This window comes from Paramormyrops kingsleyae, chromosome 2 (genome assembly GCF_048594095.1).
Source record: "Paramormyrops kingsleyae isolate MSU_618 chromosome 2, PKINGS_0.4, whole genome shotgun sequence".
Taxonomy (NCBI): Eukaryota; Metazoa; Chordata; class Actinopteri; order Osteoglossiformes; family Mormyridae; genus Paramormyrops; species Paramormyrops kingsleyae.
The window spans coordinates 36,194,696-36,210,551 of NC_132798.1; the positions used below are offsets into that span (position 1 = coordinate 36,194,696).

At 43.2% G+C, this 15,856-nt stretch overlaps 1 long non-coding RNA gene across 1 annotated transcript; it reads right to left on the minus strand.

Annotated features, from left to right (window-relative positions):
• Positions 1–475: 475 nt before the first annotated feature.
• On the minus strand, positions 476–4,770 carry LOC111860042 (uncharacterized). The gene is made up of 3 exons (XR_002841946.2): positions 3,360–4,770; positions 1,379–1,544; positions 476–1,229 (listed from the first exon to the last, which is right to left on the minus strand). It is a non-coding gene; the product is annotated as an uncharacterized lncRNA (long non-coding RNA).
• Between the last annotated feature and the right edge of the window lie 11,086 nt (positions 4,771–15,856).

Here is a 15,856-nt window from a genome sequence, read left to right on the forward strand (position 1 = left end):
ATGACCACCATGTACCCATCCTCTGCTTGGCTACTTCCAGCAGGATAATGCACCATGTCACAAAGCTCGAATCATTTCAAATTGGTTTCTTGAACATGACAATGAGTTCACTGTACTAAAATGTTCCCCACAGTCACCAGATCTCAACCCAATAGAGCATCTTTGGGATGTGGTGGAACGGGAGCTTCGTGCCCGGGATGTGCATCCCACAAATCTCCATCAACTGCAAGATGCTATCCTATCAATATGGGCCAACATTTCTAAAGAATGCTTTCAGCACCTTGTTGAATCAATGGCACGTAGAATTAAGGCAGTTCTGAAGGCGAAAGGGGGTCAAACATCGTATTAGTATGGTGTTCCTAATAATCCTTTAGGTGAGTGTATTTCCACTGACCTGCAGGAAGATCAAGAAAACACTGAGCGTTCTGAAACATGACCTTTATTAAGGTGTGAAATCAAATAAAGTTTAAAAAAAACTGTGTTTGTGTACCCGTAACAGCTTCCTACTTGGGTATGAAATTATATCGCTTCTGTTTTCGTTACCTCTGTGTTACTGCCGTTTTAAAATGGTGCTGATTAGGTTCCTAGTTTTACTGGGTTGGGATACAATGTAAAGAAATGTGTGGCTTTATTTGATGCTTTTATTTCATTGTTTGAATTAATCCGTAGTGATTGAATTGGTTTTGAAGTGGAGTGAAAGTCTGGGCTGGTCCAGAGTATGTGTATGTGTAGTTCGCCCTGTACCTGTCTCTGCTTTTAGGAATGCAGGCTTGTTGAATCCGCCGTGGCCTTGCTAAGGGATCTGCTCGCTCGTCAGAGAACATGTTTGAGGTCAAGGTGTGCCATGTTTGGCCTGTGGACTGCAGCCTTCCGAGCAGCAGTGTGTGTGTTTGTCGGACGCCTGTTTTCAGTGTCAGATGGAGCAGCAGTCTGTTCCTGGCACATTACTGTCCCCTGGCATCATGAACTGGCTGTAATAAATGTGTCTCACCCCCCTAATCAGCGTCACTGAGGTGTCTTCCACTCAGGCGGGAGGGGGGTGGCTTGGTTTGGCGGGGGGGTCACTTCTCACACCGCACTGGCGACCAAGGAACAGCAATCCACTAATTTCCCTGCCCGCCCCCGTCTTCACTGAGAAGGGACAGGGAGCAGAGGCCCAACTGGTGGCCTCTGGCCGGTCGACGGGAAGATCCGCACGCTGTTCGCATCAGGAGAGGCCTCTCTGCCCTCTGTAGGCAGCCCCGGGGACATGGAGGAGCAGAATGTCAGGGACCTGCTGCCGTCTGCTTCAGAGGAAGCAGATTTAACATCTCCACCGTGCCGCCTTACTGGCACAGGCGACGAAACAGATGGAATACAGAAACAGTTTTAGACTCACGTTTTGCATGGGATTTCTCTCTCTCCATCTCTCCCTTTTTCTTTCCATCTCCTTCTCGCAGTCTGTCCGTCTCTCACTTTCCATCTCCTGCTCATTTCTCACTCTGTCTGTCTGTCTGTCGCTGTCTGTCTCATTCTCGTCTTCGTTCCTGCAGAGTGCCCTGCCACTGCCCCAGGGGTACAAAGTCCAAAGCCTGAATTTGGGCTCTGAATAAACTAGACTTCCCCTGGCCCCCCAGCTATACGCCTGGAGGTCTGCCATAGCGAGCTGCAGTGAAGTGCGCAGGTATAACGGCACATGCACTGCAGCTGGTACTGGCTGCTGATGACTGCTGCTCCTGCCTGTTGCATAACCACTAGGGATTTTCTGTGGGGGGGGGGGGGGTGCTTTTTGGCTGTGCAGCATTGATCCATTATCCATATTCTGCTCCCTGTCCTTGTGACAGGAGAAGCCACATAAACAGGTTCTGCAGGGGGGTGGGGGGACGTATCATTGTGTTGTCACCTTCAGCCAGCGTCGCAAAAACTTGAGGGTATTCACTTCCATATGGCCCCCACCTCCAACATTTTAACAAGTCAGTGTCGCTTACAGACTGGATCAGCAGGCCTTTCTCTGCCAGGATCAGCAAGGGCCAGTGGCACAAACAATACCCCCACACACTTTTTTTCTGTTTTTAATTACAGCAAAAGCATTTGTCTCTGGACAGGCACTGTCATGAGCGAATTGCACAGCATTACCGTAGCACGCGGTGGGGGGTGCTATAGTCTCCCAAGTCAGTGCTGCTTCACTGATGCTTCAGTGCCTATATTGCATAATGTGGCTACTACCCACAAACACGTGGGATCTTAAGAAGCAATGTCACCGATATCAGCTTCACTACAGATTAGCAGAGCTCAGCTAGTTATTGGTATCAGTTATCCATCCATCTTCTGTAACCACTTGTCCTGTTTAGGCTTGCAGAGGTCCAGAGCCTATGGGCATAAGGCAGAGAACAACCCAGGATGGGGAGCCAACCTATCACAGGGCCCACTCACATCTCCCGGCATTGTTAACTACAATTAACTTCAAATTAATATTACAACAATGTTCAGTTCTGTAACAATAGTCTTCACCCTCACCCCTCCTTTCTTGAGTAAAGATCGTTTGACTCTACAGTTGTCTGCCATTCACTCTGCACTTCAATACTGTAACTGCTGACCGAGCTGCGCAAAACGTACTCACCACTCCGAACTCAGCTGGCTATAATATGTAAATCAGAGAAAATAATTTTTATAAAGACCTGGGAAGGAATGGTGACGATTTACTACAAAAAGTATATGAAAGAATTAGGATTGCCAATAAACACTGAAGCGTACATCCAATCTCAGGTACTGAAGAAAACTCTAGAGAGCGTTTCGTTTGACCAGAGACGTAATCTCGTCGTTGATAATGATGCAGTTAAGACATCACAGAACCACGCGACAGACCGCCCTCATTCACATATAGCTAAAGAAATGAATAATAATAATATTAAACCATAAATAAATTATTTTTATGAAAGTGTTATCATAATGTGTAGCATTCCTTGGCATCAATAATAAAGAAGTAAATCTCTAACGGGTGCAGCATTTTATTTTGTCTTCATAGGAAGCATTCGGGAACATCCTGACCACCGAATTATGAGCACCGTGAAAACTACAAAAAATGAATGAATAAATAAAATAAATATACACATATATTGCTCAAAGTTTCACCAAAAGAAATGGTTGTGAAACATAATTGCAACATCGAAATCAAACTGCTTAATATAGTTAATACACAATTAACACAATATATCACACTAAAGTTTGCATCCAAACGTTCAAGTAGCAAAACTCGCGTACAAAAAAAACGGGCTTCATATTTAAACTATAAAGGAATGCGCGAATGTCTTTAAGTAGAAACTTGAACATTTGATGCTTTTGGCACAAACATTTGATATTACATTCATTACATCACATACCTCGCTCCGCTTGCCAAAGGGTGCAAAAGCAACAAAAAAAAACTGCAAGGATTAAAACTTTGCTCACACTAACATGGAGCGCTGCTAGCTTGTTGTAAAACACAGAGACCGCTCTGCAGTCGGACACAAAGGAAAAAAAAAAAAACAACTACCTGACTACGCAGGTTCCGAGGCACGTAAATTACGTCAACGTCTGTATCACAGAGGGAATTAAAGAAATAGCGGTCATTTACATAATGTGTTAACACATGAAAATGTGAATGCGTCTGTCATTCTGAGAAGAGCCGCAGCCACGTGGCCAAAGAGCCGCAGGTTGCCGACCCCTGGGTTATCTGTATCTGCCAAAATTTCCACTTTGGTGCAACACTAGAAGCGGGCTCTCTCTTGGCCCCTGACTCACATTAAAAGGCATCTTATATGTCACACGTCCTTTTCCCATTCCTGTTGTGAATGTCATGTGACTTTCCCATTTGGGTGCAGGTTGGTCAGGTCATAGAGGCTACAAGCTTGGGCATTCGCTGAGTTTGTATGACAAGAGGTAAAGTAGGGTTGTCTGTGGATTGAAGGACAATAATGGGCTGTTTATTAGGTGCACCTGCCTGCTAATATAACCAGCCTGATAACACATCATGTGGCTGCAACTTAATATATTCACCATTACTGACAAGGTCAAGAGGTTAGCTTGTATACCTTTTGATTAAGCATTAGCACAGCTAAGACATGTGATCGATCCTGAGTGATTCTGAACGTGATGTGATTTGTTGGTGCCAAACATGGTAGTTCCAGCTTTTCAGAAACGGCAGCTCACCTTGATCTAGATTTTACAGCAGATAACATCGGATTAGGCAGTGGTGTGAGAGGTCAGAGGAGAATGGCCAGGCTCATTAAAGCTAACAGGAAGTCCACAAGTGCATAATAACTGCTCAGTGAAACAGTCGTGTGTAGCAAGACCTCTCTGAACGTGTCAATGATTGAGGTGGATCTGGAGACAAAACTGCATGCTGCAATGTAGGGATACGTAATAAAGTGGCCAGCTAGTGTAGTTGAATTTTATTTTAAAGAGGATTTGTATTGAAATTGTTGTATTCCATACTGGTCACTTTCTTGTTTTTTCTCATAGCTGCCTGCCAGCTGCAAAGGATCATGGGAGGGACACAAGTGTCCTTCCAATACTTACTTGTCAGGTAAAAACTTGACATGAGTCATGTTCCATTTTACGCACATTTACCAGGCTCATCCCTGGGAGGTGCTAGCAGGCAGACAGGATACCGGTAAATTATGACTTCTGTGTCCTCAGCCACCGTTGACGAATGGCTCTTTCGTTCTTGAATGAGCAGCTACACTGTCAGAAGTGTGTGTCTGTCTTCCTGGTTCCACTTCCCCTTGAAGATGTGGTCGACTTGTCAACCGTAATGTTTTTCCGTTTAGTGTTAAGTCTGCCCTGTGCCTCGCATGCAAATTTGACTGTATGTTGAAAAGTCCTACAAGTGATGTTTGGTTGCACACCTAGGAAAAATAATGCTGGTTGCTGGTTGGAGCTTCATTTTTGTTATTTACTGGGATGGTTTCTGGACAGAGGGCTTGCATCGATTTTCCTGTTCTGTGTGGGCTGTTCAGCCATGTGTACCATAAGCTGTCCATTTCTCCTGCCCTTCAAATCATCCTTGGCTTTCAGGAAACATCTGTTGTGCGTCAGTGCATTTTGATGCAGCTCTGCTGTTTTGTGTTGGGGGATGGTAGACCATACAGTAGGCCTGACAGGAAACAATGAGGATGCAACCTAATGGACATTAGCACAATACAGGGCCACCATAGCAACTTAGTTCTTGGAGATCAACGCTGTATGGGGATATACATGCCGAGTAAGACGCCTGGATTAAAGCTTCAGCCAGCTCTGTTCTTTAATTATATCTGAATGCACGCTAGCGGGGTATTGGGTGTACAGTGATCCCCCACTATATCGCGGTTCAGCTATCGCACCCCCACTATTTCGCGGATTTTTCCCCGACCCGTCACAGTTCTCTGCGTATCATGTACCTTGCTTGTTGTCCGATTGTTTTCCTTTTGTTTTAAGCCCTACGATGGCTCCCAAGCGTCCTGCATCTTCTAAGCCTTCTGGTAGTAGTGAGCCTAAGCGCCAGCGCCATTCAGGAGAAGGTAAAACTCCTGGTTATGCTTCGGGAAGGAAAGGGTTACGCCGAAGTAGCTTGCCATTATTAAAATGTTCTTATTTTTACATATTCCATTACGTATACAGAGAGAGAGAGATGTGTACACACACACACACACATACACACATATGTATAATATACATTACTTATTATTTTTATGTTACTCATATCCTTAGACCAACATCCACTTATCATATGTGTTGTTTTAATAAGTTTACATGTGTTTAAAGTGTGTGGGAGGGGTAAAAATCTTTATTTATATGGTCTTTCTATATCACGGATTTTCATCTATCGTTAATGGGTCTGGAACGCATCTTCCGCGATAGGCGGGGGTTCACTGTATGTGTGTGCGAGTGTCAGGCAGTGCTCAGTCACTGCAGTTGGATGCCTATCCTGGCTGGGCTTGGAGAGGTGCTGTTCCCTCGCATTGATGCTGGCCCCACGAGCCCACACTGTTCAGCCAGCCCACTTAAGGCCTGTGGCTGGACTTCCCCTGCGGTCAGGGCGGCCTGTCAGGTTCTGCTTCTTCTGCAAACAGTCCTCTCTTTTTTGAGTTTCCAAGGGTCTGGGTTTTGCAGTGTTTCCAGACCGTTTGAGTCAGTTAGTGTGGGGTCACTGGAGTAGCTGAAAGGTTTATCAAATTGTTAAAAATCATTTCTGCTGAGTCATTACTTGCTCTGTGATGACGTGCCATCCTATCCCCTGCCTTGTGCCCAGTGCTGCATGGAATAAGCTCCAGGTTGCCTGTATCCCGGTAATAGATAAGTAGATGGAAGATGGATGGATGGATGGATGGATGTAACATTACTCACCTGCACGCATGCGGTTTTACCTTGTTTTTATCAGAAATTAGTATTGAAAATGAGCACCAGTATACCTTAGGAGCCATTTAAATTGAGGTAATTGTCATGCAGCTAGAATGTGTATGCAATTGTCCCTGGGGAAACACTTTTAAGCAAACATGTAATTTTCTGTTGTCATTAGCCTTTTCTTTTTCCGTAATTCCCAGAGAGGTGATGATGTCATGTCATGCCCTGACCCGGAATCACTCTTCTTAAAAACTCTCAAGTGCTGCACGATGAAAAGTTGTTTCATTAAAAGCCAAGTCAAATACCCAGTAGCTGTGGCAGCATGTTGGTGTTTTAAAACAGCAGCAGTACTGATCCGAACCAGATTGTGTTTGTGCTTCTAGCTGGGTGCTCATGCTGTTAGCTCCTCCAATGGCGTGATCCCTGACTCCTGCAATTCCTCGCGGTACACCTCCCCCATCTCCATGCACATCTCCAGATGTCTATGTGCGCACGGGTCATGTGGGGGCCTCCACCTCCCCTCCACCGCCAGGAGAGCTTACGCTTGCGTATAAACGAGGGGCACGCACAGTTGCCATGGCAATATGCACACGGGTGGCACGCCCTGTGCGAGGCCTGCAGCCGCCTGGCAGCCTCTCTGAGGACGCCTCTGTTTTTATAAACACTATTCCTGTACTCCAAACAAATTGCAGCTAAAAAAACTGTAAACACCGTCATCCGACACTCACCACTGTAGTCGTGAGCCCTGTTTGCTTCGCCTAGAACAGAGGGACTTGTTTTGGTTGGTCTGAGCCATAAGTTTATCTTCTTGCCCTGTAAGTATTTCAGCCCTCAGAGGAGCGTGGGCATCCTGGCACTGAGTAAGATGCAGTCCCTCTGTGCTTCTGGGTGACTCCACCCCCAGCTCCTCCCACTCCCTGTCACAATAAAGACTGTTCATTTGCCAGGCTGTATCTATTTTCCTTTTTTTCACCCTTTTCTCACTAGTTCCTGCTAATTGTCCCCATTTATATACCTAAGTCTACTTCCCTTCCTGTCAGGAAACAGACGGCAGAGTCTGATTCCTGACCATGTTACAGCTGCCTGTAATGGCCTCCTGCTGTGATTGGATTGGCAATGTGGTAATCAGAAACTTCCTGGCACCTCATAGGTCAATGCAGAATATATGTGGCCATGCATGTATGTGTTTGCAATTAGTAAAGATTCCTTTTCTCTTCCAAAGGGTTCTGATGACCTTGGGTTCAGACTCTAGCTTCAGCCGTCACTAGATTCGCTTTTCACAGGAAGGGAGGGGAGTTGATCACACTTTGGCTGCGGTGGTCCCCGAAGCTGCATAGGCCGGACAGTGTAAAGGTGTGCATGCAAGGGGCATCTTATGCAAAATGTTTAATGCTGAAGGGGAGGGAGCTTCAGGAGTCAGCAGGTTGTTGTCTTAGCCAGGGGCAGATTAACTTTTCTGGGAGCCCTGGGCTGACAGGGCAAATGAACTTTTTGTGTTGGAGCCAAAAGAGAAACGAGAGAGAATTAAAAATGATACAACATCAACAGTCCAATAACCAGTGTGCGATGCTGGTGGTAAAACTTACTGATTGGAGGCGAGGGGAGGGGGTGCGGGGGAGGGTGTCACAGCCAGATTTAAAGGTACCATAGAATGCATTTTTTCGGTATTTTAAATTGTTCTCTGTTGTCTACATAGATGGTATGGTAACTTAGTTTGGTCAAAAAATTCCCAAAAGCAGTTTTATAGACCCATTTACAACCCTGTTATTTGGCCCTAGAATGAAATAGGCAGTTTTTCCTTTTTTGGCTGGTTTTCAGTGAGACAATGCAGTGGCTCACACAAAATCATCATTGGTACAGGCGTGTGTCTTATAACGACGTATCAGTCAATGACGGACCACATGTATGTGTAACAGTGGTCTCATAAGATTATAACAGATCCAAAAAATTCCTATCGCCAAGGGCCGTTGTAGCACAATGCACTACTGATGTATTTGTGGGGATAGTGCTGTGAATAAACTTGCTGCATTGCCAGTCATGTACAATCATGTACAGTACATAGGACTTGATAATGATAAACAACAATGTTACTGGTTTATGTATTTACTATACTGTACTTTTTATTATTATTTTTGAATGCACTCTATCTACTTTGCCACATGTAACTGTAATATTCCCACTTTAGTCTAGGCACAGTGTTGGCATAGTCATAACTTGTGTTTTTAGCATTGTAACAAGAACACTGTAATTATTTTGCATCAGTCAACAAATGGTTTTATGATGCTAGCATCGTCACGCAATTTTTATCAAGAACTCCAAAGAGCAAGTTGAGAAATTCATAAATGTGTTGTTTGTAATGAATTTGGACTTCAGCTTAAAAATTTTTTGATAGTATCGATTAGATATTTGATTAGCTAACCAAAAGCAGGCTGCAGACAGTGCAGAAGCCTCTTGTTGATGTCAGTACCACAGACTTCATACTGTTGTTTGCTACTCTCCTGCTAACCTGAGGTATGTTTCCCAAAGGCATAGCTGATAACAATGTTAGCAACTTAGTTGTGATAACATACTGTAGTTGGAACCATCCAATTGAACAGTTCCAAATATGTAGGTTGCTAACGGGGGCTTTTGGGAATAGAACTGAATAGGACTTACCTTCTTAGCCTACTATTAATTAATAACCTTACATGAATGGTTGCCAGTATATATATACTGTATATTTTTCCTCGCCAGGTGCACTTGTGGAAACTGCCCCTCCAGTGAGAAAATATGTGTTGCCGGTTCTGCAGGTCCATTGGGCTTTAGAGTGGGCTGGTGTATGTTACATTTGGGGGCGTAGTTAAGACTGGCTAGGATTTTTGAATCAGCTGGTTTTACCACCTTCTTTTACATATGTGGGATTTGTATTAGGAAAAAATATGTTTGAGATTCACAGTATGTCAGTTGCATGTACCAAACTCTCCTTATTCAGCTATGCTGAGGCAAAGTCAGATTTTCATTCTGATAAGTTTAATCATTCCATTCAGTAGCATAATTGCCTTGAAATCTATCACTCCATCATTCAGATCATAAACACTTCTCTTTTCTCTTTACATTAATCCTTCTCTGTCTTCATCAGCCTTCCTGATTATTTAACCGTTAATACGATCTGACATGTTTTCCCTTATGAAATGTTATAAACTGAATTGTTATTTCAAGAAGCGTTCATATGTTTTTTTTTATGTGCATTACTGGCTGTAAATATCAGATCGTGTCTCACGGTGTTCAGCTTTAACTCCACGAAGGGTGCGTGCCTCAGAGTTCGCACCCTTCAGCACTCGATAGTACCCAGCGTTCCATTATAGCCAAAGGGATTTGACAAGGCGGAAAATTACGATTATGGGAACAATGATATTTTTAGGGAGACTTTATTTTGGTCAGGGAGCCCTGCAGGCTGTCTATCAGCAGGCCCTTTGCTTAGCAGACTAAGAAGGGGGCTGTAAGGACGTAGAGCAGTTGGCTAAGATTAACCGGCATACTGACTAAAAAAATCTTTCTTTTGAACATGGTGGCCTTCAGCAATGATCATGTGTGTCATTTCTCAATTATTGCAACTGCTTTATATTTATAGACATCTCTTATCCCACGTCAAACTTACTCTCCATGTTCGTCATGAAAATTTTTCTTCTGTAAATAAAAGCAGTGCTGGTGTTTGTCTATCAAATGTGCCCCAAATTAGCCCCAGAGAGAGGATATCGCTGTTTGAGCTCGCCAGCTTTCCAGTGTGACAGGTAAAAAATCAAACATGTCTGAGTGTTGATGTTGATAGTTGTTTTTGTCTGACTGAATTTACCAGTACAGTTTTGTTAAAAGATACTGATTAAAGAAATGGGTTTTTTGAAAGGTTCTTAAATGTGATTATCGACCTCTGTGTGTGAACCTGGGGAGTTTTGAAGACGAGGGCAGGAAGCCGAGACAGACGCGGGGCCGAGGCTACTGGCAGAGGAGTTGCTGCTCACGCAGACATGTGCTGTGCAGAGTATGAGGATCCCCAGGGTGACCAAATGGCTTCTTGCTAATTACCGTCTGCAAGGGCATCTCTCTGCACAGGAGCTACTGATAACCCCCTAAATGATTTGTTCTCAGTGACCTTGCACTTTTCGCTTGGTGTTGTAGTTGAAAATATCTTTCTCTTTTCCGTGGCCCCTTTGCACTCCCTTGTTGCCAATGCACATAAATTTGCATCTAATTAACATGGATGTGGATACAGTTAGCTCTTCATATCAATTGGCAAAATGGAGTTGTCCTAGGCCGAGGAAGTGTGGCTTGATTGATTGCCGTGGTTGTTTGTTTTTGTTGACTCTTTGCCACATTCCCCAGCAAAATTATAGTGAAACAGAAAACTTTTTTGGTAGTACGAGTTGATGTCCTGCAGAAGGCAATATCCTTCTTCAGTTGAGAATTCCCAGACCTTAATCTGATGCTTTGGACAGCCCTCCTGTCCCAGAAGCTACAGTGTAACCTCACATTTTTTTTTAAAGCAGAAATATTTTTGCAAAGGCATTAAATCAGTTAAATCAGTTTTTGAAAATCTCAAGAAAATAATAGTCAATCTGTAAATTTAGTGTCCCATTCCGAAAACAAAATCCTGCCCAAGTAGTAGAACTAAGGTTACTTCTTTGATTTAATGAGAGACTTCCACTGGAGTCTTAAGCCTGCGTCTTCATCAGACCTCCTGTCTGATAGTTGTGCAGATTGTAACCATGCAGTTTGATGTCTGCCCAGTGCTCCAAGGGTCGATATTTCTGTATCATATTCCAAATGTCTGAGAACATTAGCATTAGCCTATATAACATCTGTTTTGTTCAGGACAGTTGGCTTGACAAATTAAGTTTTCACAAAGGCATGTCAGGTAGGTCAGGTTGCTCATGTGTCTGATAAGTGCATGCTAACCATTGAAACACGGTTATGACTACCGGTATCTGCTGTCATAGCCGACAAATGTAGTCCGTATATGTTAATAATTTCCGCTTGCAGGTAGCAGACAGTCAGTCAGCCTGGTACAGTAGGCCATTATGCTAGGCTTTTGCCAAATGCTGTTCATTACAGCAGGCAACTTGCATCTCTCCCTGAATAAGTGGGCGGGTTGAGTTACTGAAGCACACTGTGTGAGAATGCTCAAAATAAGGATGCACACAAAGTCTGTATCCAGCTCTAGCTGAGAAATGCTGACCCGTTGACTCAAAAAGCTGTCAGGAATTAGTGTCATTTTAGTGTATGAAACTCTGTTATGAGGTTGCATCAACAGATTTTTCAACAGATGATAAGCACGTCACATTGGTCTTGTTAAAGGGGTAGTATGCATGAAGTTTGGAGGTTTCATATGGTGTTCCTCATGGTTATTTTGGCTGGGACTCATATAATAGAATAAAAAGAGTGGAATATTGATCATTTACTTGGCTGGTGAGTGGTTTTATACATTTCTCAACTTAGAAAAGGTTTACCCCGTTCTTTACCTTTAAGAGTACCAAGGAGTCCTGAAAAACAGAGGGCTAGAAAATATAAAAAAATAAATGTCCTGGTCTAGGACTATTTTAAACTTTAAACACCAGGAATTAGGGTCCCATTCAGAGTGTCCCCTGCCTTGTGCCCTGTGCTCCAAGCTTAGTGTGACACTGTATTGAGTGAGTGGTTGTTGAAGAGTGATGGATTGACACAATACTGGATTAATGGCAATCTGCAGAAGATCGGCCAGGTTTTCATTGACTAAATACAAGAAAGCTACAAATTTGTCTTGGCTTCCTGTGAAAATGTCACTTGACATCACTCAACAGGATGAATATTGTTGGTAATCAGAAGGCTAGTTTTCCATTGATGGTGCAGTGGAACTTAAGTTCCATTTCCGATATGCAAGGTTCTGATATACAGTGAATAAAATTAACTTTTGCGGAGGTTATAAATGTATCCTCCCTTCATGCTTCTGCAGCTTAGCTGCTACTCATGCCTGTCATGAGCTCGGCTCGAAGTGCTTTTCTTGCTCAGAGCAGCACAGTAACTTAACTCGCCTAACAAAGGATTTTTATGGACTTCATAGACAAAATTGAATTGCGAATCTCAGACAAAATTGACTCAAACAAATCTTCTCAAGATCTCCACTATTCTGTTACAGTAGCAGAATTATATTAGAGGACCTGTTTGTTGGGTAAAAGCAGGGCTGGTCGGGAAACAAGCAATATGCTGGAGGAAGTAATGTTTTGGAGAGTCATGGTTGGACTTCTTTTTTTGGAGATGAACGCCAGCTGACCCTTTAGACTTGCTTGACAGGTCTTTCCTACCTGATGTAGTCCAACAGATTTTATTGGATGCTCTTGTCTAAAGCTTGCCATTCTTACAATACAATAGGAGAGATCAGGTTATTCTTCAGACACAGCAATGCCACAGCAGAACATCAACTGGAAAACATCTTTCACCTCTTATACTGGAAGCTGGCAGAATCTTCTGGAGTGTGCCAAAATGTGTCGATATGTACCAGAAACAAGCTGCTGGAGTAGCAGTAGCTTTTTTTCTCACCAACTTTATAAAAGCATTCAAATGTAGACATTGGGCAAAGGCTGGGGGAGAGTCAGCCATGTCAATATGCTACCCTTTGCCGAGCAGGCTGCAGGATAGCAGATATGCTTAACCATATTCCTGACTAACTGTACTCCTTGCTTCTGAAACTGTCATATATATGGGGTACACTAATTGTTTTTCATGTTAACCTGAAGGAAAAAGTGGTAACAGGATTTGATCTGAAAACAAGTGTAACATGCTGTAATTGGGAATATACAGTGGTACCTCAGAACTCGAAATGAATCCGTTCAGAACTCCGGATCGAATCCTAAAAAGTTCAAGTTCTGATCGAATTTTCCCCATAAGAAATAATGGAAAACCAATGAATTGGTTCCTGGCCCCAAAAAAATACACCAAAATATGTTTTTTTAGCATTTAAACACAAAATGAACCGGACAAAACAAGAAAAGCATATACTGTACTAAAAACATCTAAGCAAATTTATCAAAACATTAATTTTTAAAGTAAGAAAATAAATGTATCCAAACAATGTGTAAAGTAAAAAAAAATAAACAATGTGTCATGCCCCGATCGTCCACGCCCCCTCGTTAACCCCGTGTGGAATCCCCGTGTGATCAGCTGTTTCTGGTTGTTGTCATTAGTCCTCTGTATTTAGTACGCATTTCAGTTTGTTTCCCCAGCCCGGTCATTGTATTGTCCGTCTGCGCTTTGCCTGCCTTACCTGTAATTAAACCCCGTATTCCCCGATACCCTGACGTGTACGCCTTTGTCTCCATTCCGTCCCCGCTTGGCAGGACAATATTATAATTAAATATATTAATGGTTTATTATTAATATTAAAATAATTAATAAGAAATCTTTATTTTTACATGTATTTTATTATATAATAATTACTGTTACTGTCTACCATTGTCTAAATGTATTTTTACTGTCTAAATATATGTATTCAGCTAGTGTAAACATGCACAATGCTATCACAGCGAATGCAGGCTTAGACTGAAGCGTTACCCTATGTTTCCGCTGAGAGACATGCCATGTGACTCATTTCCCCTCGCGTACAAGTTATCTTAGGTCGGCGTTCACGGTTTGACCTCTGAGATTCCGATCGATTTCTAGGTAATTTTTTTTCAAACTGGTTCGTTCGACTTTTAAGAAATTCGAGTTCTAATGAGTTCGAGAACTGAGGTACCGCTGTATAACAATGTGAAATGATTAGTGACCAGTGCATTTCTGTTTTTATTCAAGTTTTTGAAGCTTTTCAGCCCTCAAAGCCACTGCTTTATTTATTGCTACTTATTTATTGATAGCATACATGTCTGTACTGCAGATTTCTTGTTTTTTGATTTTTGTTTTGCGTTATATTTTTTTGATGGGGCATAAAGAGAATTTTTGTGAATTAGAGGTAGCAAGGAAATTCTGTGTGTATTTTTATTTATTTTAGGATTCACTGTTTAGAAAATCCTACAAAATTTCTTTCTGCTTTTTTGTGTGGGCTCTTTAATCTTCGACCCCTGTGTTTCACATTGATTTTTCCTTCGTGACGAGTGTGTAGCTGCCCAGCAGTGGCCTTATTATTTTTCACAACAGGAGGAGGACAGTCCATTATGTTCTGCCTTAACACTCTCTGTAAAACAGTGTTTCTCCACCCGGTCCTTGGGGACTCCCAGACAGTCCACATTTTTGCTCCCTCCCAGCTCCTGGTAAAGCAAAAACATGGATTGTCTGGGGGTCAAAAAGGACCAGTTTGAAAATCACTACTGTGAAAGGATAGTTGTCTCAGGTTCCTGCCCTGTGGGTTCTGTCCTCTTGGTCACCAACCACTGGAAGTGGTGCCTTTACAGAGGGATGTGGCCTAGCGGCTTCCCTGCCCCAATGGTATCCGGGTTTACTTGCCTTGCCAGCTTCTTTCCCGCTTCCGTCTCATTCTTGAGCTCTAACCCACTTTTATTTTTGAGTGTCACCTGGGGTTTTGTTATATTTTTAGCAGGGCACAAAGCACCCGTGTCCTCCTTGACTGCATTCTCTTCACTGGTGGGATGCAGACCACATGTGTAGACTACAATGGGAAAGCGGGCTGTCCCGTTGGCCCGTTGAAAGGAAACTCCCATTGTTCTGATGTTATTGTCATATGCCAGTTTAACTGATTTTAAGAGTGCCATTATTTAATTTTTCCAAATGACACCTTTAAATAGTTCATTGCAATAGTAAAATTAAGAATGGCTCCCCCTAGAGGGCGGGGATTACCTGTCCATGCTCCTGGCAATCATACTACTGGGGGAAGTCACAGAGTAAGCGTGTCACCGGTCGCATTGCCACTGGCCTTCACTAAGCCTGTGTACCAGGCAGCCCTTGTTCTGGGAATTGAGCAGCAGGAATATTAGCTGATTAGTAGAAGATTGTAGGTTATAAGCCTTGGGAGGGGGTGCCGGCAATTGTTGGGCTTTCATAACAATGTCACGCAGTGATGGCTGACAGAAAACCAGTGAGGAAGAGCTTTGCATCTCATGTGATTCCCCTCGGTAAAGTGGGGGATTTCAAGGATAAACCATGTAACCCTTCCGAGTCCAAGTCAACGTAGAGCCAGAAGTGCAGATGCATGATTCCTTCAGTTCCTGCCTCTGCATTGCTTCAGACTGAGTTGTGTGACAACCCCCTGAAATTATCCACCTTAGACTTAAGCAAGCTTGTCTGCTTTTGCACAACAGCTCATATGGGCATTCGTGCAATTTGAAGGGTGGAGGGAGCACAAAATGAGTGCAAACCAATCCCCACCATGGAAACACACAAAGCTGGCACTGTCCAGCATGGGCCCTTCATGCAGTTGGTGGGAGGAACCTTGGCAATGGTGCCCCAGGGAACATATTGTTCACTCTACTTTGTCTTCTCCAAGAGGATACACTCTTGAAAATGTGGGTTTTCAAGAAAACAGGTGATTGTAAGCAGAAGTATCTTGGCAGGGATTTAA